The sequence below is a fragment of the Wolffia australiana genome, chromosome 11, assembly GCF_029677425.1.
Source record: "Wolffia australiana isolate 7733 chromosome 11, ASM2967742v1".
Lineage (NCBI taxonomy): Eukaryota > Viridiplantae > Streptophyta > Magnoliopsida > Alismatales > Araceae > Wolffia > Wolffia australiana.
In genome coordinates this window covers 1,528,437-1,554,898 of record NC_135845.1, presented here as the reverse complement: position 1 = coordinate 1,554,898, position 26,462 = coordinate 1,528,437, and positions in this window count along the sequence as shown.

Genomic DNA, 26,462 nt, shown 5'->3' with positions numbered 1-26,462 from the left:
TCAAATCTTAAAACAAAAGGCAAAACATGGGCCTAAACACGGTGGTCCCCTAGTAAAATTCAACAAAATATAAAGCAAAGTAAATGATGGTTGGGACGACGTCAAGTTGGGTAGTTGAAGCTTGCGTCCCTCGCGTCAGCTCGGGCTTCTCGATGCGGTTGTTGTCGTGCTTAGGCTTGGTCAGCTTGATGGTCTCCCATCATATGGTCTTCGCCTCGACGATGTAGTCATCTAGGGCAATGGGGGAGGAACTCTATTGTAGGGGCCGAGATGGTCTGCATTGTACCTTTTTGGCGACATGTGTGGATAGTGTGTCCCAAAAGAGTGCAGCCTATACAGAATTGCGGGAGATTCTCGTACGCAATGGGCTAATGGATTAGCTCATCCCCATTCTGAATAAGTACCATACGGTAGATAGGCGCTAGGAGATTGATCTCCACACAGACCCACGCATATCAAGGGCACTTGAACAAAGAGACGTCTTTGTCCTGTTGTATAAAGGACTCGACAACACCTGCTAGTGCCTCTAAGGCTGTAGGCGTAAAGAGATGATGTCATAGCCCTGGGAAGCCTATCCACACGGGGACATAGTGAGGGGAATGATCACGTGAGCTCGTCCGCTTTGCTGTCCAGAGATCGGTGTGCATCCTGGATCCACTAATCATCCAGGTGCTATGACTCCAAGCCATTTGCGAGTTAGCTTCTAGTTGGAAGCAGATAAATGCAGTCCATTGGTTGCGAGGTCCAAGGAAGTTCCCAAGTGCTAGATATACTTGGGTGATGCCATCGATAAGGGGTTGCTTAGCAGCAAATCTCCCTATTTGGAGAATGACAATGCCATTCACAAGACCTCATCTTTGGAGAATGCAACGAGCCGCACTCCCTCGGATTTAGTATAACCTCGCTTTGGAGTCCTCGCATCAAATGGGGGAGAGTGTGGTCTTTGGGAGTGGCTGGATGGCAGCCATCTGGGAAGGTCCAACCACTCTCGCCGTCTAGGCCTTCGCTAGTGTCAATCGCGACGATCTCCATACTATCTCTAGCCCTCTCTTCTCATCTCATGTGGGTCCCATCGGTGTAGTCTGTGCTGCTAAGCCTATCAAGCCAGGGTGACCAAGGCCTAGATCCGTTCGACCTAGGTTAGTCGAGTCCTCATAGTCTGTTTCGGGCGTGATGGCTCTAACCAATTTGGGCGAGTTTACTCGAACCCCATCAGCTGAGTAAACTCAATCTAGGTAGACTAAGTCATCTTGGGCCGAGGCGGCCGGATCAACTTCGATCGTGTCAACCAAGTATCCAACCGAGTGTGACCCAGCCGAGTCCACCGGGTCATCCCGGTCAAGGTCAGCCAGGGGGATCGGGCTTGACCCTGCCAATTGAATCTGGTGAGCTCAGATTGGGTCATCTTGGTCTGCATGGTCAAACCCCATCACAGGTGACTCCATGGCCCCGTCAAAAGCATCAGTGTCGACTGAGACGACCGGTTTGGATCTGTCTAGAATGACCAAGATGACCTAGCAAATATCAGGCGGGTCGATCAGTACGAACCCAGCTGGATTGTCCTGGTCGTCCCGAGTAGAGTCGACCAGAACGATTTGGTCGAGCCCGGTCAGGGCGACCAGGGCGGGCCTTTCAGGGGGACCGGTTCAGGCCTGGCTGGATTGACCAAATCAGACCTGACTGGGGGGTCCAAAACGGCCGGATCGACCAGATCGACCGGATCGGGCCTAGCTAGTTCGACCAGGTCGATCTGGTCTAAATCGGCCAGGTCGACCACGTCGAACGCGGTCGATTCGATCAAGTTGATCCAGCCAGAATCCGTCAGGTCAACCTGATTGACTCGGGCCGAAGCCTGCATTTTGACTTGGCCAGACTCAGGCAAGTCAACTTGGCCTGGGGTTGGCAATGACGTGGCCCGTTGACAGTCGTTCGATCGGTTGATGTCTTTGGCATCTGACGGTGGGAATAAAAGAGGAAAGTCAAAAATAGCAACTGGGGTGGTATGTTGAACTCCTGACAACGCTTTTAATGTGTTGTTGGGAACGGTAGAGGGAAGCTGCATATGTGATGAGGTGGATGATCCAACGGCGTACAATTCATCTATCAATGTAAGAGAATGGTTTTGGGTCATTGGATATGACGTAGTCATTTTGGGGGGCCCGAGGTATAAAGTGGGATTTAATGCATCACTGGCTTTTAATGCCAAAAGATCATTTTTCTGAAAATCTGGCGATGGACTGAGGGTCCATCATCTAGGTCATTGAGATCGTGCTAGGTGGATGCTTCGACAGTCGTTATGACAGTCATGATATTTTTGCACGCGGATGCTTCGAAAGTCGTTATGACTGTCGAAGGGGGATTTATGACAGCTTTGATTTTTTAAATGTTTTGTTTTGTTTTTTTTTGTTTTTGGAGAGCCGTCAGATGCCTCCAGGCTATCAGATCCGACGTCCTAGAGGCATCTCAGAGCTAACGTGGAAGGAACGGGGTCCACTAAAGCATCAGTGGACTTGGGTTTCTTTGCTAGCTGGGCTGCCAGGGTTGGCAGCCCTACCGACGTGGCTGCCACGTTAGGCGGGCGACCCTGACACCCAGACAACTTAGCAGCTCGCATTGGATTGCGGGTTGCGAGTTTTCCTTTGCAATAAGAGGTAGTTATTTTTTGGAAAAAAATGATTAAAATGTAAAATTCATAATAGATTACTTATATTGATGGATTTGTCTCCTCGAGATGAACAATTTAAGTATAGGTTTGATATAGTTATCTCATTAGAGAGAAAGAGGGATGGAAAGAGGGAAAGAGATAGCCGATAAAGAAAAAAGAGAGAATCCAACAGAGAGTGCCAATGAGAGAAGAGTAGCACGAGCGAGAGGGAGGGAGAACGTTACTGAGAAGAGATAGAGAAAAACAGAGATAGGGCGAGGGAGAACACATCATAAATAGATAGAGATACAGGGAGAGTGAGCACATCAGAGAGAGAGATGGACGAGTTACTAAGAGAGAGTGTGGTGGAGAGAGGGGTAGTACGAGAGAAAGAGAGAGAGAGTGCTTTGAAATAAAGAACGTGAAAGAGAGATGATTGAGAGAGAACGGGAAGAGAGAGGGCGAAGGAGAGGGAGATCTATTAAGGGAGAGGATTGAGAGAGAACAGGAAGAGAGAGGGTGACGGAGAGGGAGATCTATTAAGGGAGATGATTGAGAGAGATAACGGGGAAGGGAGAGCGATTGAGAAATAACTAGAAGGAGAGACGATTGAGAGAGAGAACGGGAAAAGAGAGAGAGTGATTGAGAGAAAGAATGGGAAAAGAGAGGGCGAACGAGAAAGAACTTGGAAGAGAGACGATTTTGAGAGCGACGGGAAATAAGAGCGTGAATGAGAGGGGGATCTAGAAAGAGAGAGGATTGAGAAAGCTAACGGGGAAAGAGAGAGCGATCGAGAGAGAGAACAGTCCGTCGAAAGAGAAAGAATGTCCCAATAGAAAGAAAGACTGATGGAGATGGCAGCACGAGGGCCTCCCCTCAGCAGCGGCGACGACGCCATTTCCAGCGGCGACAGCGACGACGTCTGAGGAGAAATCGATGGGCGAGATTTCTCGAAGTAATCTTGTCTTCAAATTAAAATTGCCATCGAAAATATTGAAAGTTTTGGGATCTTATAGATCCATAGAGGGAAAGAGGAAAGTGAGAAGCGTCGGGGGAGAAGGGGGTGGCGGCGGTTGCTACTCCAACGGCCACAAACGTGGTGTCGTTCATCGTGCAATCTCCACCACAAGGGTTGCGGGTGCGAGAACGACAATCCAGATGCGCAGGCACCAGCAGGGTTGCACAACAGGGTGCCGATGCGAGCAAGACACTGGGCGAGATTGAGAGGGGCTTGACCAAGGCGAGGCGCACTAGCGAGCGTGGGTGTGCCAGGCGAGCGTGGCATGCTAGCGATGCGCAAGTGCGCTCAGCAGGAAGGGGGCGCTGGTGGGACATGGCCACGTACGGCTGGGCGCTGATGCGCCAATGGAGCTGGGACGTGCGGCAAGACTGAGGCAAACTCAGCGGCGGTTGCACGGCGGTGGGGGACAACCACTTTGGCAGCGGAGGTAATCTCGCCGATAACACTCTCAACCACCGCTGAGGCAGCGGCGGTAGAGACGTCGACCAAAATCCGTCAAGATGCGACCAAGATGATCGATTCTTGTGGATCTAGGATGTAACAATAAACCAAGAACCCAATTCTCGAAGGGCTTTTAAAAAGACTGGGCGTGGAGGTGATCAAGCCGCGGCGGAGCGATCCATGGAGTGATCTGGGGCGGATGGCGAGGACGATGGTGAAGGATCATGTTCTCCCGTCTCTCTAAAGATCTAACTGCTATCTACCCTCTCTAAAGACAACAAGAAAAGAAATTCAAACTTTTCAATTTTGCAAATCCTACCTCACTTGGGCATGCCATCCCCTTATATAGGGAGGATGAGTGCCAAGTGGATGACCCTAGGGGAAGAAACCGTCCCGAGACGAAGTCCCCCCTAGACAAGCATTACAACGAGGAAACAAAGATTAATGGATGAGGCCCAACACATAATGGCCCAGTCCGATTGTCCAAGGAAATTAAAAAGATCCGACCAAATAATATGGAAAACTTACAAGCGATTTTAAGCCGAACACTTGAAGTTAGGGTTGGGAGCATCAGAACGAGTGGCTCGGTGTGGTTGGACTTGTCCCGTGCTGGTGTTGACGCGATGGTCCCCCAGCATCCTCCCGGGCTTGGAAGAACTCGACTCCGGCGAGTTAAGATCAATGATGTCTTCAACCGGCTGGATCAAGTCTGTGCAAAGTCGTTGAAGGTCTGCCTCGGCGATCCATGTGTCGTCCGATGAAGGTCTTCCTTGCCAATGTACTAAGAAAGTACATCCTGCTCGTTCCCCAGCAACGTTAATTACCTCCTGTAGTACTGTTTCTATGTTTTTTTTTGCCGCACAAGGGTAGGGAATGGGAGAGGGATCTGGTTACACTCACTTTCATGACTATTAAGTTCCGATTGGCTGTGAGGCACTTTAATTGGTGGCGAAGGATGGTATCAGACTAGATCACAGACATTGAAAGTGGAACTAATCCCCCAATTTGGCAGCATGCTTATGACATAGGCATTGTCATTAATCTTTTGGGCTATCGAAAAAGGCCCAGCACCACGAGCATGTAGCTTTGTAGCGACCCTCGAGAGTGTGTCTCGGGCCTCAGTCTGACCATGAAAGAAATGGATCTTTGTCCTATGTCAGCAGCTGCCTTATATTGCTCATTAAGAGATGAAAAGTAAGAATGAATGCGTTCATGCATGTCCCTAATGTTTTCGGCAAAATCATATGCATCTTCAGAAATTCTATGATGTGAATCTATTGGTGTGAGATCTAAGGGCCTGCGTGGAAATTGACCATATACGATTTCGAACGACGCTTTCCTAGTGGTACGATTCACTGAGTAATTGAAGGCGAACTCCGCGTGTGGCAACACTTGATCCCTTGTGATATTTTCCCCGAAAATAGATCTTAGTAAGTTGCCAAGGCTGCGATTGACAACTTCGGTTTGACCATCCATTTGAGGATGGTATGCTGTGGAAAATTTTAATTGGGTTCCCATGAGAACCCATAATGTTTTCAAAAAGTAACTCGTAAATCGTACGTCAAGATCCGAGACAATAGTTTTCGGAACTCCATGTAATTTAACTATATTATCGAAGAAATACCTGGCAACGCAGGATGAATTCGGCTGTCCTAGAGCAAGGCACGAAGTGTGCAATTTTTGAGAATCTTTCTATTACAACCATGATGGAGTCGTGATTACGCGAGGTCTTTGAAAGACCTAAAAGGAAATCTATGCTAAGGTCGTGATAATTCAGATTTTGGGGTATTTAGTGATGAGCTAACTTCACTAATTAGTGTCGTTGGTTTATCCGAATTAAAACAACAAAAATTTATAATAACCTTACTAGCGTAGGGAGAGTAAGGGTCGATCCACAGGGAGCAAGGGTTTTTTTCTTAGGAATTTGTGCTTTAGTTATGTATTTTTTAATAATTTTAGAGGTAGGTTTACTACATATGAAGATAAATAACTAATTAAATAAAAATATATAACAAAGAAAAATAAAATATTATTATAATATTATAATAATATTAATAGGCAGAAATAATTTTTTGGTACTTTTTAGGAGTATTTGAAAGCTAAAACAAAATAGGAAATGAAACAGTTTGGCGCTCTGGACTTAGTAAAAATTTGGCTAAGTCCGGATGCCAAATGGGGAAGGTGCCTTGGTGGAGGAGAGAGAAAACAATGGACTGTACTAAAATCACTCTAGAATGAGTTCTAGAACGAATTTTAGAGCGTGGTTGGATGCACTAGAACCGTCTGGATATTGGCTAGCTGATCCAAGACTAACAAAACGACAAAAGACGAACAGAATAGAATGAAAAAGGAGAAATAAGAAGGTAACCTCTTTGTCACACCCGCTAAGGTCCAAGGGACTTCTTCTTCTCCTTTCCACCAGCTTCTTCAGCCCTGGATGCTTCCTGCTCAGCCTGGCACTCACTGAGGTGAATGAATCTATGACTCAATTGCACTTAGGCCACCAAACATTACTTTGGATTGAATCACAAGATGAATTTTACAATAGGGTGAAGGGGTTTATATAGGGAGAGAGAGCAAAGGAGAGCCATTGGATTTTTAATACAATGGATGGCCAGATCTTCTTTTCAGGGTCATGATCCATGTCCATTATGGTCCTCCAATCAGCATTGAGACCTTTGAAATACCCCCTGGACGTTCAAGGCTTCTTTCCTTAATTAGCATTAAAGGTGCTATCTTTAAGTCTCCACCCTTGGATGTTTTGTGGATTGAATGGCTGAATCTTCTTCTCTGGCTTGGATCCACGTCCAAGGTTATCCTCCAATCATCATTTAAGCCCCTGAAATATTCATAAATAATCATGACTGGACCTTCCCCTTGCCCTCCTTTCTTTGGCCCAACATGCCTCTCATAGTGGGCTTAGTGGAGCTTCCTTAGTGGGCCTTTAGACTAGAGCCAACTGTCTTGCTTTGGGCCTTCTTTCTTGGCCCACGGTTGTGGCTGAGCCTGCTCCTCAGGTCCAAATAGCTTCCTCTTCATTTAATTATCCCCTTTATTCATGAAAGTTTCACCTAATTCCTGCATCTTCCACATAAACTAAGAAGAGAGTGAGATTCATTCCACTTAACTCATTGAGTTAAGTGGGGTTAGTCCCACAAATGATAATAATTAACTCCAAATTAGAAAAAGGTGATTTTTTTTCATGATGTTTCACAACTTAACGTAAATGTTGATAATATATCCAGATAAAGATAAAGAATTAGATAAATTACCTGAAATTGCACATATATATTACTATCATTTTGGATTTATCAGGTCGTCCCATGGCTTGGTTGGAATGGGTAGCGGAGTATATAATCCGGTATTTTGTTTTGTTAGTTTGGCCCGAAAACATGTAAGACAACATGAGATGATCTTCCCCACATACCTTTTTAGAGAGGCCCAAAGAATTGCTGTTCCAAGGTTTGAATGGTCTTATTTGTCCCAAAATGTCCACTAAGCCCATCGGCATGTGTCCCCTAAATTCAGAAATCACGAAGTGAAGTTCGAGGGATGCATAGCCGTTTACTGTTGAATAAGTATCAATCGACAATGTAGTAGTCTCATAATTTCAGGCTTGCCATATTGGTGATGGATTTGAATATTGACAGTCGGAATAGTTGTCTTGTATCTGCTCGAATTTGAGGACTTGAGTCCTCATCACATTTAGGACGAATGGTCGACTACTTAGTGCATCCGCCACGGCGTTATCCTTGCCTTTCTTGTGGCGGATAACAAACGTAAGTATACTTAGAAGACTTGAGTCTTGAAAGTATGCTATCCAATGAGTGTGTCGATCGCTAACTTTTCGTTGATCGTGTAAGTGGTGTAGCGCACTGTGATCTGAATATAAGACGAACTCTTTTGGGAGGAGATAGTGGCGCCAATGGTGCAACGATTGTACGAGAGTGTAGAACTCTCTATCATAATTGTCGTACCTCTTTTGAGTGTCGTTCAGCTTTTTGCTGAAATACTGTATCGGTTGTCCTTCTTGGCTTAGGACTCCCCCAATCCCGACGCTAGAGGCATCGTATGATACTTCAAAAACCTTAGTGAAGTCTGGTAGTTTTAATACCGGTGCTTCGGTCATGAGTTTCTTAATAAGTTTGAAGGCTTTATCTGCCAATGGCGTCAATTCGAACTTGTCCTTTCGGATCAGGTCGGTAATTGCTGCCGTGACTCCACTAAATCCTGGTATGAATCTTTGGTAAAAAGTTGCGAGTCCTATGAAACTACGAACGTCGTGTATGTCCTTTAGTTTCGGTCAAGTAGTAATTGCTTCGACTTTGGCCAAAGCAACAGTGACTCCTCGTGCTGACAATATAAATCCTAAGAAAGAGACCTCGGGAGTTAAAAAACTACACTTATTGGGATGCGCATAAAGCTTTTCATGGCGTAAAGTGGCGCATACTTCCCGTAGGTGTTGGAGATGTTCGTTCCGCGAATATCTATTGACCAAGATATCATCAAAATAGACAACTACAAATTTTTCTATGAACGGGCGTAGTACTTCGTTCATTAGTCACTGAAAGGTGCTCGGAGCATTCGATAACATGAAAGGCATCACATTCCATTCAAAAAGGCCATCTTTGGTTTTGAATGCCATTTTCCATTTGTCTCCTGGTCGAATTCTCACTTGATGGTAGCCATTCCGTACATCTATCTTTGAGAAATTAGTAGCGCCAACCATCTCATCAAATAGATCTTGTACTCTAGGAATCGGAAAATGATATTTCACCGTGATCTTGTTGTTGGCTCTCGTGTCACAACACATGCGCCAAGTCCCATCTTTCTTGGGCGCAAGTAATGCCGGCACAGCACACAGGCTGAGACTTTCTCGGATTAGCCCTTTGGAGAGTAGATCCTTCACTTGCCTATATACTTCATAGTATTTGACCGGATCCATCTGGTAGTGCAGAAGATTTGGAAGTGATGCTCCCAGTACTAAGTAAATAGCATGCTGAATATTCCGCATTGGCCAAAGCTCGTTGGGTAACTTGGCTGAAATACTTCAGCAAACTCATCCATGAGTTGGGTCACTTCGGGCATTTGGGATCTTCTCTCGGCTCGATAGTGAAGTTTGCAAAGGTAACCGCAAAACATACCAGCACGGTATCGTGGTTCTGTTCTAACTCTTGCCTGAAAATACATCCATTAGAAATTATGGGTTCTGTGGTGGTCAAGTTTGAGCCGGTGCAGACAATGTGGGTAGTGATGGTAGTCGTACCGACATACACCAAATTAGGCGTCGACCGCCATATATGAATGAGCACGTGTTTGCTCGTCCTGCTAACTGGACATCATGGTCGAATAACCATGGTCGTCCCAAAATGATGCTACCAATTTTCATTGGTAGAACATCACAAAGTACCCTTTCATCATACGTACTCATTTTTAAGGGTACGTGGCATTGTGTCTTCACCGGTAAGGTGGAAGCATCTACCCAAGACACATTGTACGGAGTAGGATGAGGTTTCTAAGTAAGGCCAAGTCTGGTAGCTGTATCTTCAGAAATTGCATTAGTGCAACTTCTTCTATCTACCATCACCTTATACGTACGTCCTCCGATCTTGATGTATGTATAGAATATAGACGTACGCTGAGTTATATCAGCGGGCATAGATGCCGCTGGGTTCAACGGGAATGATAACGTGGGTGACGGTGTTGGTCTTCATGATGCACTAGAACTCTCGTGGTTTGTGGCATCTTGCTGGATCCGGAGTGCTACAATACGTTGCACCAGGTTTGGTGCAACCAGGGTGATCTGAATGTAACCTAGTGGTTCGTCATATTCATCACCTTCTAGGCATTCTCCCATGTACTCATCTACCTCAAGATCGTCTTCGTGAGGTATCTCTACCGGGTTCCCATGTACATCCATGTGTAAGAGCGACGGACAGTCCGTGCGGCGATGTCCGAAACCCTTGCATTTAAAGCACTGCATGGGCTCTCGTACATTGTTCGGTGCTCTAGCTGTAGATATCACAGAAGACGCACGCGGTGCCGGGGTTGTGACTGGTGTTGGAGCTGGTGCACTAGTATGAGGCGTGGCACTAACTCCTCGGGTCCATCTAGACGTGGCTTGAGTAGTTGTACTCATGGACGAGGTTGTGATAGTTGTTCGGGGTGCGACGGGAGTAGGCGTTACCACATCCTCATGGGTATACTCGTTGCTTTCTACTAGACTATAGGCTAAGTCTACGGTGGTAGGGTTTTGTTCTAAGACTCTTACTCCAAGGTCAGAGTGGAGTCCGTGGATAAAGAACGCGATCTGAATTGTGGACTATCCACAAATTTACATCTCATTCGATATTCCTCAAATTCTTCAATATAACCACTCACCTTTCGCTTCCCTTGCTTGAGGTCCATCCATTTAAGCAGGAGACGGGTCATGTAAATTTTTGGAATATACTTATCCTTGAGTTTACGAGACCATCTCATCCCATGTCATGGGTGGGTCTCCTCGGCGTCATGTCGTTTCCTTTTCATTCTTCCAGAAAATCTTAGCTTGTCCTCCGAGACGAGCTTCTGCATATGATATGCATAGATTGTCATCCATATTGTACCATTGGAAATAGCTTTCCAAATCTGATTCCCAATCCGAATAATCTTTTAGATTCCATGATCCCTCAAAAATAGGTACCTCTATCAGTACACTTTTCTGTATCATGGCACGATGTGTCTCTCTTCTTCGGTCTCGTTCGTCATCATTGTGACGGATGGGTGGGGACGCGGAACATCTCGTGGATCTAACTGACCTAGGTGTTCTGGAATAGGTGCAATTGGAAGGTCCAGTTGTAGATAGTAGGCTCTATCCTCGAGGTACCCATAATGTTGGTAGGGCACGTGCAATACTTGTGCTGCTGTTTGGGTCGTGTACCCATGGTGTTGCGGCGGCGCATGATTGACTGCTGGTGTTGGTTGAGTCGGTGTACTTGGTGGGTACATAGGTTGAGGTACCGAAGGGTATTCTGCATGGTATGGTTGGGGCACTATCGGTGGCGGTGGTGGTGCACCGTAGGGGTTTGGTATGGGAATGGATGTAGTACCATAATAGGGTTTTTGGCCAGGATTAAGCCCAAATATGACCAGGGTGGGTCGAGGATTGGCGGTGTAAGATAATCCACCCGGCCCTAACGAATAATTCTGAGCATATGGCGCAGTAGGATGGATTCGAATCATCGGCTGGACAGGAGCTAACCCATAAGGATCGCCTTGCGGCTCAGAATGGGGAGGCATTCGAGCCTCCGTAGAGTGAAAATTTCTATTCGATGGATAGGAGCGATCATTGTGGTATCGCTGATTGCGATACCCTTCGGGTGGTGGCGATCTCCGGAGACTGTTCTCCCAGCTTCGCTGCTTGTAGTAGCGTTGTTGGTGCATAGGCTGGCCGTGCGGACGTTGTGCCGGTGGTCGTGGAGCTCCTTGAGACGGTGCCGGTGCAGGGATGCTCGGCATTGGTGCCTTTCCCGGGCGTTGGGGAATCTCACTCGCCATAGAAGAAGTCTACTGCCCGTTCGACGGTGGTCTAGAAGCAGGCATCGTGACGGTGGAGATCCGGTTTTCGGATCTAGCATTTGGCGTGGGTATCGTTGTCCCACTGACTGGCGTAGGGACCCGAGTAACGTGTTCACTAACGGTTGGTGGAGGTAAAGTTACCTCAGCATTCTCTAGAAGTTCATAATGAAAATGTATATCTAGGGGACCTTCGTGTGGAAGACCTCCTACGTTGGGATCATATACATGATGCTTGTCGTGTTCTCCTGCATCGGTGGTCCGCAGCTGGGCTCATGTATGAACCATCCTATGGTCAACTTGTAACTTTAGGATTGACTACAAGTGTCTATCTATATGATGTGATGATGTGATAGCGAAATGATATGACGTGCAATATGATTATGAATTTTGAAATATGAAATGCACGATACTAATAGAAAATCTGACTGAAATATCCGACGGACCATGTTAAGCAAGAGCTAAGACGACTGGCTGTGATACCAATATGATGTAATACGACGATGCCGAGATCGACGGCTCGTACCACAACACTATATGATCAGAATTATTAAATTGGTAGAATGTCATGCATGCGAGTATTTTAAGAAAACTCGTTAACAAGATATAAGAAACACGATTGAATTAGGTGAACAACCCAATAAAATTTTGAAAGAATGAGGCAATCACGATAGACTCCCAATGACCCGTGAAATCATGCGAATACCTAAGCTTGAAGGAGCATTTTATGGCTCAAGAATGTTCACACCTTTATATCGGGAATCCAATCTTCTACCTCAATGGAAATCCAACCCCTCGACATAAGTGGCTATCCTACGGAATTCATATCTAAGTTAACCACGGTGAAAGAAACGATAGGGAAAGACGACACTGCAAGAAGTAATAGTACTGATATGAAAAAGGGAAGACGAGGTGGTACTTGGCAGCAAGCGAAACTCACGTGTCGTAATTCCTCAATAATGATAGGATTGTTGTAACCCGGTGTGATTGAGGAAATGGATGCAGTGCAGAAATGTGGGCGGAGGAATGGTTGGGTGCACGCGCGAAGGGAAGGCACGCACAGGTACAGTCGCATGGACAGAGCACGGGCGCACAAGGGTTGCGGGTGCACGAACGACAATCCAGATGCGCAGGCACCGGCAGGGTTGCATAACAGGGTGCCGATGCGAGCAAGACACTGGGCAAGATGGAGAGGGGCGTGACCAGGGCGAGGCGCACTAGCGAGCGTGGGCGTGCCAGGTGAGCGTGGCATGCTAGCGATGCGCAAGTGCGCTCAGTAGGAAGGGCGCGCTGGTGGGACACAGCCACGTGCGGCTGGGCGCAGATGCGCCAATGGAGCTGGGACGCGCGGAAAGACTGAGGCAAACTCAGTGGTGGCTGCACGGCGGTGGGCGACGACCACATTCACGGCGGAGGTAATCTCGCCAATAACGCTCTCAACCACAGCGGAGGTAGCAGCGGTAGAGACTGGGCGTGAAGGTGATCAAGCGGCGGCAGATCGATCCACGGAGTGATCTCGATGCGGATGCCGAGGATGATGATGAAGAATCACGTTCTCCACTCTCTCTACAGATCTAACTGCTATCTACCCTCTATAAAGACAACAAGAAAAGAAATTCAAAATTTTCAATTTTGCAAATCCTACCTCACTTGCGCATGCCATCCCCTTATATAGGGAGGGATGAGAGCCAAGTGGACGACCCTAGGGCATGCCATCCGTCGTGAGATGAAGTCCCCCCTAGATAAGCATTACAACGAGGAAAGAAAGATTAACGGACGAGGCCCACTACATAATGGCCCAGTCCGATTGTGCAACGAAATTAAAAAAATACAATAAAATAATATGGAAAACTTTTTAGCGATTTTAAGCAGAATACTTAAAGTCGGGGTTGCGAGCATCGGCACGAGCGGCTTGGTCTAGTTGGACTCGTCCCGTGTCGTTGTTGACGTGATGGTCCCCCATCATATCAGTTATGTACACTAACTTTTAGATAAGCGGTTATGCCCGGATATGGTGCCATCTTCTATGTAAATATGTAATAGTATACTACAATTAGCATATTAGATATGGTTATCAAATGGGTTAGGAAAATGACCATAATATAAGAAAAATATTGGATAAAATATAGAAATATTCACATAGTTTTCTTAATAAGATGATACATGATTCGTCCATTTAAAATTCGAGTAAATGCATATAATTTTGAATTAGGTTTATCATATTATTAAAATACCATATAATGAAAGTGGTGGCGACGACGCCAACACATTGACACCGGATGCGTCACCACCGTCAACCAAAGTCAACACCTCGGCTACGGACATAACACCACCGTCATCTGAAGTCAACACGACCGCCGAAGACATGTGATAATTCAGATTTTGGGGTATTTAGTGATGAGCTAACTTCACTAATTAGTGTCGTTGGTTTATCCGAATTAAAACAACAAAAATTTATAATAACCTTACTAGCGTAGGGAGAGTAAGGGTCGATCCACAGGGAGCAAGGGTTTTTTTCTTAGGAATTTGTGCTTTAGTTATGTATTTTTTAATAATTTTAGAGGTAGGTTTACTACATATGAAGATAAATAACTAATTAAATAAAAATATATAACAAAGAAAAATAAAATATTATTATAATATTATAATAATATTAATAGGCAGAAATAATTTTTTGGTACTTTTTAGGAGTATTTGAAAGCTAAAACAAAATAGGAAATGAAACAGTTTGGCGCTCTGGACTTAGTAAAAATTTGGCTAAGTCCGGATGCCAAATGGGGAAGGTGCCTTGGTGGAGGAGAGAGAAAACAATGGACTGTACTAAAATCACTCTAGAATGAGTTCTAGAACGAATTTTAGAGCGTGGTTGGATGCACTAGAACCGTCTGGATATTGGCTAGCTGATCCAAGACTAACAAAACGACAAAAGACGAACAGAATAGAATGAAAAAGGAGAAATAAGAAGGTAACCTCTTTGTCACACCCGCTAAGGTCCAAGGGACTTCTTCTTCTCCTTTCCACCAGCTTCTTCAGCCCTAGATGCTTCCTGCTCAGCCTGGCACTCACTGAGGTGAATGAATCTATGACTCAATTGCACTTAGGCCACCAAACATTACTTTGGATTGAATCACAAGATGAATTTTACAATAGGGTGAAGGGGTTTATATAGGGAGAGAGAGCAAAGGAGAGCCATTGGATTTTTAATACAATGGATGGCCAGATCTTCTTTTCAGGGTCATGATCCATGTCCATTATGGTCCTCCAATCAGCATTGAGACCTTTGAAATACCCCCTGGACGTTCAAGGCTTCTTTCCTTAATTAGCATTAAAGGTGCTATCTTTAAGTCTCCACCCTTGGATGTTTTGTGGATTGAATGGCTGAATCTTCTTCTCTGGCTTGGATCCACGTCCAAGGTTATCCTCCAATCATCATTTAAGCCCCTGAAATATTCATAAATAATCATGACTGGACCTTCCCCTTGCCCTCCTTTCTTTGGCCCAACATGCCTCTCATAGTGGGCTTAGTGGAGCTTCCTTAGTGGGCCTTTAGACTAGAGCCAACTGTCTTGCTTTGGGCCTTCTTTCTTGGCCCACGGTTGTGGCTGAGCCTGCTCCTCAGGTCCAAATAGCTTCCTCTTCATTTAATTATCCCCTTTATTCATGAAAGTTTCACCTAATTCCTGCATCTTCCACATAAACTAAGAAGAGAGTGAGATTCATTCCACTTAACTCATTGAGTTAAGTGGGGTTAGTCCCACAAATGATAATAATTAACTCCAAATTAGAAAAAGGTGATTTTTTTTCATGATGTTTCACAACTTAACGTAAATGTTGATAATATATCCAGATAAAGATAAAGAATTAGATAAATTACCTGAAATTGCACATATATATTACTATCATTTTGGATTTATCAACATGCTGCCATCTCCACACGTGTCTCGATGCATGTTTCCATGAACGCACGCCCCTTCACGCATCATGACACGTCGCCAAAGGCAGATCAACAACTGCCCCTTGATGTGACACGAACCACGTCCCTCGGCTTTATTTTTAGTGACTTGTATTTTCTCTTTCCTCCAAGGCCTATATGTATAGGCCATTGTTTCAAGAAACAATTAGTAAAGTTTATTTCAAGAATTGAGTTATCTTTCTCTTCTTGGAGTACTTGCCCCAACCCTAGCCGCCTGCTCGCTTTCTCCGATCTCGACCGCCGCCACTGCCGTCGCTGTCTCGCATCGCTGGCCATCTCTGCTCCATATCGCCGTCGCCCCTCGCCCAGGACAGCCCTCGGCTGGCCGTCGAGGACCGCCCTCAGGCCTACCCAGGACAGCCTAAGGTCGCCCAAGGCTGCCCCCAGGCCGCCGCCCCGGAGCGGCCCAAGGCCACCCTAGGCCGCCCTCCCAGGAGCGCCGAAGGCCACCCAGGCCGCCTGCCCAGGGTCGCCCTTGGCTGCCCTAGACCGCCCTCTCAGGGCAGCCCTAGGCCACCCCAGGCCGCCCGCCCAGGGCCCCCCAAGGCCGCCCCGGGTCACCCGCCCAGGGCCGCCCAAGGTCACCCTAGGCCGCCCGCCTAGGGCCGCCCAAGGCCGCCCGAGGGATCGTCCCAAGCCGCCCGCCCAGAGTCGCCCTAGGCCATCCCCCCAAGGCCGCCGGCGCACGCCGCGTGCCTGCCACCCGTGCTTTCGGACACCCTCGAAGCTTTTTACCGCGGCGCATACCATTTAGGTTTCGGGGTGCTGCCCCAAACCCCGCAAGGGGGCGACTCCCCCCTTGACCCCCCCCTAACTGACCGCGCAGTTGGATCCGCGACACCCTGTCGAAGCGCACATCAATCGTCCCACCAGCGACGCCCCACGCCCAAGCACTCCGGCCACTGAAGCGCGGAACGTCTCTTTGCCAAGGCCGCTCAATGCCCGGAACGTCCAGATCTTCTCGTCGAGTGGGCCATACAATGCCCGGATCGCCCAGTCTCGTCACAACCAGAATTCCCCGCAGCCTCTTCACGCACTCTGGTGCCGAGGTACGCTTGAACTCTTTGGTGTCGACTTGTTCTTCGTCTTGTATTCCGCGAGAATCCTCCACTGGTGACAGATTTGATTTGATTTGGAATTCCCTAAAGTTCTCTCATTCGTGAGATTTCCTCGTGACGTGAATTAGTGTATTGGATGTGGTTGAAGACAATACTCCCGCCCTCGACGAGGAACGAGACTACACCACCAATATTTCATCGGTTTTGAATTCTGAATTCGTTTGTGTAGATTTCTGTGGTCTGTTTTATCCATCTTACCATACCCGTCAGTACCCCCCTTCCGTCGTTGTCCTATCCATCTCCTCAGTTGGCCTTTTCCCTAGCTGTCCTACGTCAGAAACCTGACAAGTATTGCCATACAACCCAATTAGGCTTATTTAATATTGGGGATTTGTGATGATTACCAACCCGTTGTACTTACTATTAGTGAAACAAGGGATTTTTTTGAGATCACAAGGACCAGAATCTTTATACTCTGAGAACTCTTATATGCCTCAAGAAGCAAAGCCAAAAAAGCCTTGGGACAGAATGCATATAGACTTGTGTTTATTGGGTTGTTGAATTGAGTTATGTGATAATAGGTTAGAGAAATAGATAAAACTTATGGACTCAATGCCTTCTCCATCATTCTTCAATATTTTATGATTTTAAGTAGTGGGCATGATTATTATTGCATCCTTTGGTTCCAATTTGATAAATGGCCCAAACTTACAACTAGTGAATGCCATTATCTGACTGAACTTTAGCCAAACCGAACCCAACCCGACCGTCGGGCAGTCCTTTCAAGGCTGAACGAACATTTTTGGCCTGGGTTTGGTTCGGGGTCAAAACAGACCAGAAACCATCCCTCTACCTCTCAACCACTCTGTCACTCTCTCCTTTCACTCTGATTATGTCACCCTCTCTTTCTCACCCTCTATATTCGGTAGAGCGCATGCATGATGGTTATAGCGAAGTCCCTAAACACATGATATGAATTAGTGAATAATGATGAGATCGTAATAAGGAAATTTTAATATGATGTATTAAGAATATTTTCTAAATATTATTGTCAAGGGATACAAGAGAGGGACATCAAAGTAATTTTATAAAATAACACTATCTAGCCTCATTCATATGATCAGTATGGATGTTCCCATAGTCATTAGTGGAAAGAGTTAACTATATTTATCCACACGAATTCATAATGGTATTATACCAAACTCTCAATTAGGTTCATGCAAGTCATAGTTGTGTAAGTTGTCCTTACATTTGAGAGTCCAAAGAGATCATATAGAAGGACAATCGTACTTTGACTATGACCTATGAGTCTCTAATCATGGGATTCTAAAAGTTTTAGCTTGGGTGTATTACGAAGTTCACAAAGATGATTGAGTGGTCAAGATGGGATCATCCACCCTTGTTATAAGAGGAGACAACTGAAGGAAGCTGATGCGATGAAGTTCTCGGCCAATAGAGTGAAATATTGGAGAAGAGTTATTCAATGATTTTCAAACTCGTCAGTACTAACTCAGATGACGGATTAGGGTTTGATACTTGACCATAGCCTAAGTCATCCTAGGAGCTTCAAGTTGATGATGGATTGTACGAACATTGTAATCAATGACAAACTGATTTCGCGAGTAAGTTGGTACACACTCTTGATCCTCTATATCTTCTAGAGCACATGGTGTATCTTGGCACACTAGGGATTGTAGAATCAACTTACAGATTGAGTTAAATCCCTCTCATATTAATAAAATATATGATAATATAGTTACTTAATTTTTGAGGGAAACAAAGATAATTGGGCATTATAGTCTTTAAGTTGACAAATAGATTAGCTTAAAGGGTTAAACACAAATAGTCATTTAGAAATCAAAAGAAATACTTAAAGTTTGAGGGTTATTATGAAAAAAACCCACTTAGTACAATTAGGGGAAGGTGTTGAGTATAATTCATCATGGCTAGAAATATTCGACAAGCTTCACCTTCTTCTCCCTTCTCCACTGTTCCCACAATTCCACTCCGTTTAGGGGTTGATGAAGGCTGAACCGAGGTTGTTAAGGTGGAGGAGATTCAACATGGAAAGGATCGTGTGAACACTTCTAGAGATTGCACACATGAACAACTCCACATAACTCACTTGAGGATCAAAGGAATCACAAAGTGACCTGTATTGAGGTTATTCATTTCATATTTTACGCTTCCATTATAACTCTTCTGTTGAAGGAATCCGTATGTTCATTTAGATCAAGGTATCAAGAAACCAACAATCCCACCCTCACTCTCTTCTTCTCTCAGTCTCTTCTTGTGTTTCTCTTATTCTATTGCCTATATCTCTCTCCATCTTCCACTCTCTTCCTCTTTCCCTCTCTCTTTCATCCTCTCTCAATCTGTTCCTTTTTTCTTATTTTTTCTCGCCCTCTCTCTTTAACCCTCAATCACTCTTTTCCTCTTACTCTCTGACTCTCTCTTTCTCTCTCTCTCTCTCTCTATATATATATATATGTATATATATATATATATATCTTTCACACTCTATCCATCTCCCATGCTCGTCATATATAAAACCCCTTAACACAGCCTTAGTACATGAACAATATAGGAACATGACTTGAGTCCACAAGCTTCAATCTATTTGAAGCAGCGCAGCCATGAATCCACAAAACTAGTTTCTCCAACCCTTGTGTTCACAAGGGGTTGTGCTTGAATCTGAAAGTATTGAAGCACTCTCTAGCAAAGAGAGCAGTCAGAGGGAAGAAACAAGAGTTGCAATAAAACAATACACTTCAATAATGATCCTTAAAATGGAAGATGGGAGCCTTTATAGGCCACAACAAGTGCAGGGTCATCCACAATGATAGCACCCATGAAATCAACTCAAAACACTAATAAAAACAACTTGGATAAGATAAAACATATGATTAGCAGCTTGATAGGCCTGAGCAGAGATATTCTACAGATTATGGGGCCTTTAGAGTCTATTAGATGATATTTGTGTGCTCAAGAATATCCTGATTGGAAAAAACAAAATATCAAGGCCTCTTATAAATTGGAGCAAAGATATTTTGCAGACTATGGTAGAAAAAAATCTGTTAGAGGATTCTGTAAGAGAAGAATCAGTTAGTGGATCTTGTTAGAGAAAATGTGTTAGAGGATTGTGTCCAAGAAAAATCTGTCACAGGATACAGCACAAAGAATTATTTGGAGCTCGAGGTACCTTTTTCTGAAAATCCTGTCACCTTCGAGAAGGATCTCCTTATTGGGCCACAAAGAGCAAAAGGGCCTAAAAAATGGGTTCTAGGGTGTATCATTCTCTCACTCTCTTCCTCTTTCCCTCTCATTCTCTCCTCTATCGCTCTTGCATTCCCTTCTTTTCTCCTGACCATTCTCTCTCCCTCTCATTCTCTCTCCCTATTTCTCGCCCCCTCTCCCTTTGGCCCACTTGTTCTCTCCCCACTTTCTTGCTCCCACTCTCTCCCTCCCCCTTTCTCCAGCCCTCTTTTCCCCTCTTTCCCTATTATCCTCTCTCCCTTTCACTCCTCTTCCTCTCGTTTTATGTCTCTCTCACTCTTCCCTCTCTCCCACTCTCACGCTCACATTCTCTCCCTCTCTCACACTCTCTATCTCCTTCTGTTCTGCTCTCACTCTCGCCCTCTCTCCTGCTTCCACTCTCTCCCTCTCATTTTCTCTCCCTCTATATCCCTGTCTCCATCTTGTTCGCTCCTTGTCTCTCTAACCCTCTCTCCATCTCTCTATATCACCTGCTCTTTCTCACCCTCTCTCCCACTTCTGTCTTGTTCTCTCTTTCTCTCCCACCCTCTCTCCCTCTCTTTTATGATATTTTCACCCTCTGTCCCATTGTAACTCTCCTCCTCTCTCCCTCTCACTCACCCTCCCATTTTTTATTCTTCAGTCACTCTTTCCATCCCTCCATATCATTCTCTCCCTCATCCCTTCTCCCTCTCCTCTCTCTATCTCTATCTCTGTCGTTCTCTCTCTCACCCTCTTTTCCACTCTCACTCTCTCTTTCCCTCTCATAGTTCATCTTGCACTCTCTCTCTCACTCTTCCCCTCTCTTGTTGCCCCTTTTTCCATTGTTCCCCCCTTCCTCTCTGTTCCCCTCCCCCTTCATATTATATCTTTCACATGCTCTCTCTCTTCATCTTGCCCTCTCACTAATAACACATAAATTATAAGTTTAATCATGGAAAAGTCACACTTAATTATGCATTGTACATATGCTTTTTATCAACCTCTAAATGATTAATGCTATTTGTAGATTGAAATTGAGATTTTTGTGGATGTAGTCATATTTTTATGCATTTTTCTGACTCGTAATATATTTTTATCTTTTTTGAGCTTCTATTCAGATATATATTTTATTTTTTAAGTCAAAAGACATGTTTATTATATTTGTATAACTTGATATTTATTCTCTAGTGATTTATTAATCTATTGTCTTTCCTTGAATATGCGCCAATCACATGTCGCCATTCGATTTTGCCAAATAGTGTCCAATCATGATTTTCCAGAATGACTAGGCACGCTAATCCTTGCAAGAATGCATAGTATGGCATCACTAATCCTAATGCCATAATCCGCTAACCATTGGCTGACATCTAATGATTTTTTTGTAGGAGGCAACTGTACCAATAAAAAAGGAGATATGATCTAAATCACAAAAAATCTGACTCATAAAAGAAAACATAAAGGTCAAATAAAGGAAAGATAAATGTCAAAATTTGCAGGTTAGACATGGGTGTAGTTGTACCCCCACAAATTATCATAAAAGGAAGTGAATGCTGAAGCAACATGCAGAAAAGTGTGCCACATCAAACAATAAAGAAATAATATTCACGTTTTTTATGCCAATGACACACATTACGTTTTCATTCAATAAATAAGCAAATATTGTGACTTGTTGCCACGTCACAGTATTCAAAATGAGATTTAAAGTTTGTTTTTATCTTTTTGTCCTATATGTACACATGTGATTATGAAGCCCGTAATCAGAGAAGATGTGGAAATCATGCAATCTTTAAAGTGTCTAAATATTGGACTACTAAACTAAAATCAGAAAAAACGAAGCATCGGCATAGATGACGAGGAGAGAGAAAATGTGCACCTAAGATTTCTCCAAATTCAAAGTGCGATATCTAATGATCTAGAGGTCCAATTGAGCTGCAATTAATAGGGGTGTGGATCAATATCAAAATCACCTTCAACGTTCTACTTATGCATAGATGCTGATTGAAATATTTTGAAATTTGGAGATCTGTCAAGTGTTCTTATTGCCCAAGGTGTGTGTGGGAAGAAGCAAGGGAGAAGACTGGTAGCTTAGCCATGCTCATAGCAAAACATAAGGATCAATGGTAAACATCTTTGCCTTACATTGTTCTCTTCCGATTCCGTCAGTATCTTGAGTTGCTTTCACTACATATCTTGCCATTCCATCACCCCCATTAGTTCTTCAAGTCATGTCTCACCACCTTCACATCATCGATATACCATTCACTTGCTCATCAATTATCGTATTCGACTCATCCTCTACTCCATTCCTGTCACTCTTCATGTCATTGTTATTTCATTCTTGTATTGGCCATCTCCTCTCAAACTTGAATTATTACTATCTACTAACTACTTTCCAAAAATTAATATCACTATCCTGTTGGGTTCTAGAGGCATTGACATGGATGAACAAAACAAAATGATTTGCAGCGGAAGACTTGAATGAATTGAACGACATCAATGAAATCATTGAAACAACGTACTTTTCCCCGGATCACATCCATGATTTCTTGGATCCTGGAGTGAGACGAGTCTATCTACTCACGTGTGTAGTCTCTTGACGTATGCACGTTATCCTCGGCACGTCGAATCTCCTCCTTCTCCTTGATGAGCCGCGTTCTATCCCCACCATTGTCGTTACGCCATTCCTATCGCATCGGGCATGGAGAGGGGTGTGGGGAGAGTGGTGAAGAAGGGGAAGGCCCCCTGAACAATTCTGGCCTGGGTGAATTTCGTTCAGGGCCTTCCCCTATTTATTCTAAGTGTGTATTTTTCATAAAAACCCACAAAACTTAGGTATATCTTCTGACATCCAAAAGACCATTTGGGTGTGACCCTCTAGGCCCATGTATCAGTCTAGTTAACGACTCTAGCGGCAAATAATCTTTATTGGCGTTCCAAATTAATTAAATATATCATCATATAGATTAACTAATGTTGGATCGATTTAACCTAATCGATAGGTCGAGTCTCCGACATGTGGGGTGCCAAGCTACACCTCGTGTCCTAGAAGATACAGAGGAATGCGTATCGACACACTCATGGAACCTGTTCGTCATCAGTTACCGTGTATGTATAATCCCTCATCCACTTGACTCTTCTTGGACAACTTAGAGTATGGTCAACTGTCAAACCCTAATCGGTCATCGAGTTAGTATTGATGCATTCGGAAATCATCAGAGAGCTCTTCTTCGATATTTCACTGCCTTGGCCAAGGACTTCATCGCATCATCTTCCTTGAGCTGTCACCTCTTATACCGAGGGTGGACAATCCCATCTTAACCACTCAATCGTCTTCGTGAACTTTTTGGTGTACCCGAACTAAGACCGTTTAGAATCCCATGATTAGTGACTCGTTGGCCATCGCCAAAGTACAACCGTCCATCCACAAGACGTCTTTGGTGTCTCAGGTCTAAGGACCACTTACACAACCGTGAAATGATTAACAGTTAGGTATAATACCATTCAGGGATTCGTACGGATCAATTCAGTGAAATCTTTCACTAAAGAGCACCCACTATCTAACCTTAGTGTCTCCACACTAATGGCTATGGGAACGGCCACACTCATGATATGATTGAGGCTAGATAGTGCTATTCTATCCGTATACTTCAATGTCCTTCTCGTGTATCATTCGAATAGGAAATTTAGAAAACATGCTTAAAGACTAGTGATCTCCATATTATGATTCCATCATAATTCACTAAGTCCGATCATGTATTCATGCACTTCATTATAAGCATCACACGTGCACTATAATGAATATGTTCTATTAATGAACATGGAATGAGATGTGGAATGTGTGATTCGCTTGCCGGCCACATATAGTTCCATCATACCACACCTCGTAATTTCTTATCTCTTGGTTACTGATAACACCTTAAATTAGGTCTTTATTTCATGCTATTAGCAAAATTTTATGCGTTTAAAGAGCTTGAAATGGGGTTTTTATCATATATTCACATAAATTTAATGTTTTCAAGTGATTCCTGATTTTCCCCTAAATTTCTGTTAATTTTTATGAGTTTAAGGGATTTATTTGAGCTTGAAATAATTATTTTTGAACAAAAATGGCAGGTTTAATATTTAATTTTGAGATTTATTAGTACGGGAATGAATCAGTGATTTTTCTAGAATTTTCTAGAATTTTTAGGATGTTATTGGATTTTTCTGGGATTAATTTGAGGAAGAAATGCATTTTTATTAAGATAAAAGGATATATTTATAAGGAAAAAATGGGTATTAGGATTATTTTCAAACCTTGAAGGGCTTTTTGTAAATTTTAGTTGCAATGATGCCCTGAAAAACAACTCGCAGTTGTGGTTGCAGGCGTAAAGATATCATTTAAACTGTTCCAGGGTTTTATCGCAATTATTTGATATTTTTTTTAATGTTTTTAGGAGAAACCAGAGGAGAGAGAATGCGCAAGGCGCATATACACAATTAATTTTGGGTGGCATCGGGCGGCAATTTTATGTTTTAAAAGGATTTATGTGTAAAATAACCATCGATCCTCGTTGGCAACGATGTGGCCTCATCACATTCGTCGGATGAGAATCCGATGGGGGGTAGTGATACCGGCCACTAGGCGGTAAGTTTACCGCCGGTGCGGCGCATATAAAGTGCACACACGGGTGGTGACGTGGCGAGTGGTTACCACAGTGAATAGACGCACCTTAGGTGCCTGGTAAAATATACCGCGCTTATTTTTCTCACCTTTTCTCTTTGTTTTTTTATTTTTTCCACAGGGTACATGGCCCTCAGAGATCAAACTGACATTTACAATTCAAATGGCGCCAGCCAATCAACGGTCGACACATCATGGCGTGTTAGAAAAGAAATTAATAAATAAATGAATTTAAATCCAATGGTTTAAATTGGTTTATTATTCATTTATTTAATAACTTTTGATCTTGCGGTCCGATTAAGATGATTTTTAATGGATTTGCTCCTCTTGATCCCCTCTTTCTATCTGTATGTTGTTGGCTCATTTAGATCATGCCTACATTGATGGATAGAAATTAATTACTAATTAGGGGTAAAATGGTAATTTTTATGATTTAACCTAAGTATAAAAGCCGAATTTTGAGAGGGGGTCATTCTTGATGGTTCTCTATCACAGCTGCAAGACAGAGAGGAGCTCCAGCCTGGATCAACTTGTTTGTTACCTTTTTCTTCGCTGTATTTGAATCTTTTGGTATATTTTGGATGTTATAAGTTAAATATCTTAATCGTTCTTCTTAATTTCTGTCTGAACTTCTAAATCGTTTGGCTTGAGCGGCATCTACAAGCCCTGATTAGGATTGAGAGGAGTAATTGAGAGATTTAACTTGGTATTTAAATGCATTTCAAGAAAACTATAAAAAAACAACATAAAAAAGGTTAACTTTCTGGGAGATTAAATTTCCCATTTCAATATTCAGTAGAGTAGTTTTTCCTAAATTGTCAAATCTACAGAATCAGCCAAAACAAATCCAAATCTTCTTCTCAGTCTCTCTATTTGAATTCTTTGATCCCTTCAATTGGATCAATTAATTCAAATTAGAGTTCCTTATTTCTTCCATTCATCTAATCTCTTCTACCCTCCATTCCAAATTTCTCATCTAATTAGGGTGATCTAATCTCTGTTGAAGATTAAATTAACCCCAATTATGTTCAAATTATTTAAGAAGAACATCAATTGGTTTCCCTACTAGCTTCCCTTGGACGACACTCGTACTTATCACTACACATCTTAAGTAGAGTTTTTATAAATTTTATTGTATAAGCTAAAATTGACAATGACAAGGGTTTAAAATTGCATAAAATTTACACGTATTTTTGGCTTATCAGTTTCGTATTTGGTAGGTATCTCTTCCCATTTCAAATAATCAAGATATTAAAAATATTAAAACCTTAATCACCATACATGAGAAGACGATCTGTAATAATCACTAGCTAAGATTACTAAGTATGTACAGGTTTATATTACTATTGAACACTCTAAAAATGAATTAAAACCCTAATTTTGAGATTATTACTCACTCTCTCCCTCTCTTCCTCTCTTATAATCTATGTTTCACAGTATCTTAGTCTCATTCTCTCACGTTCTCCATCTCTCATTCTTTCACTCTCACATTATACTCCTCTCTCTTTCTCTCTCCCTCACTCACCCTCTCATTAACAACAAAAATTGGGAACCATAGGTGACCTTTATATTATTTCTAGTCGGGTGAAATAAGACGATTAAATGACTTGACATGGACCAGTCAGTATGTTCTGCTGAGACTTGACTGGTCTGAGGTCTGACTCAACTTCAGATTTAGGGTTAGGTTTTCGTAAAATTCAGATCGAGAAAGAGCGTTTTCCTTCCCTACTGACAACTATGGATGAGATGTCTCGAATGTGCTGGGTTTTCCATGAAATCGAAATCCCTCAGTCCAGTTTCATCAAGAGGTGCCCATAACTAGAGAGCCATCGCCAGGAGTCGGCGATCACAGAATATGATGATGTTATGTC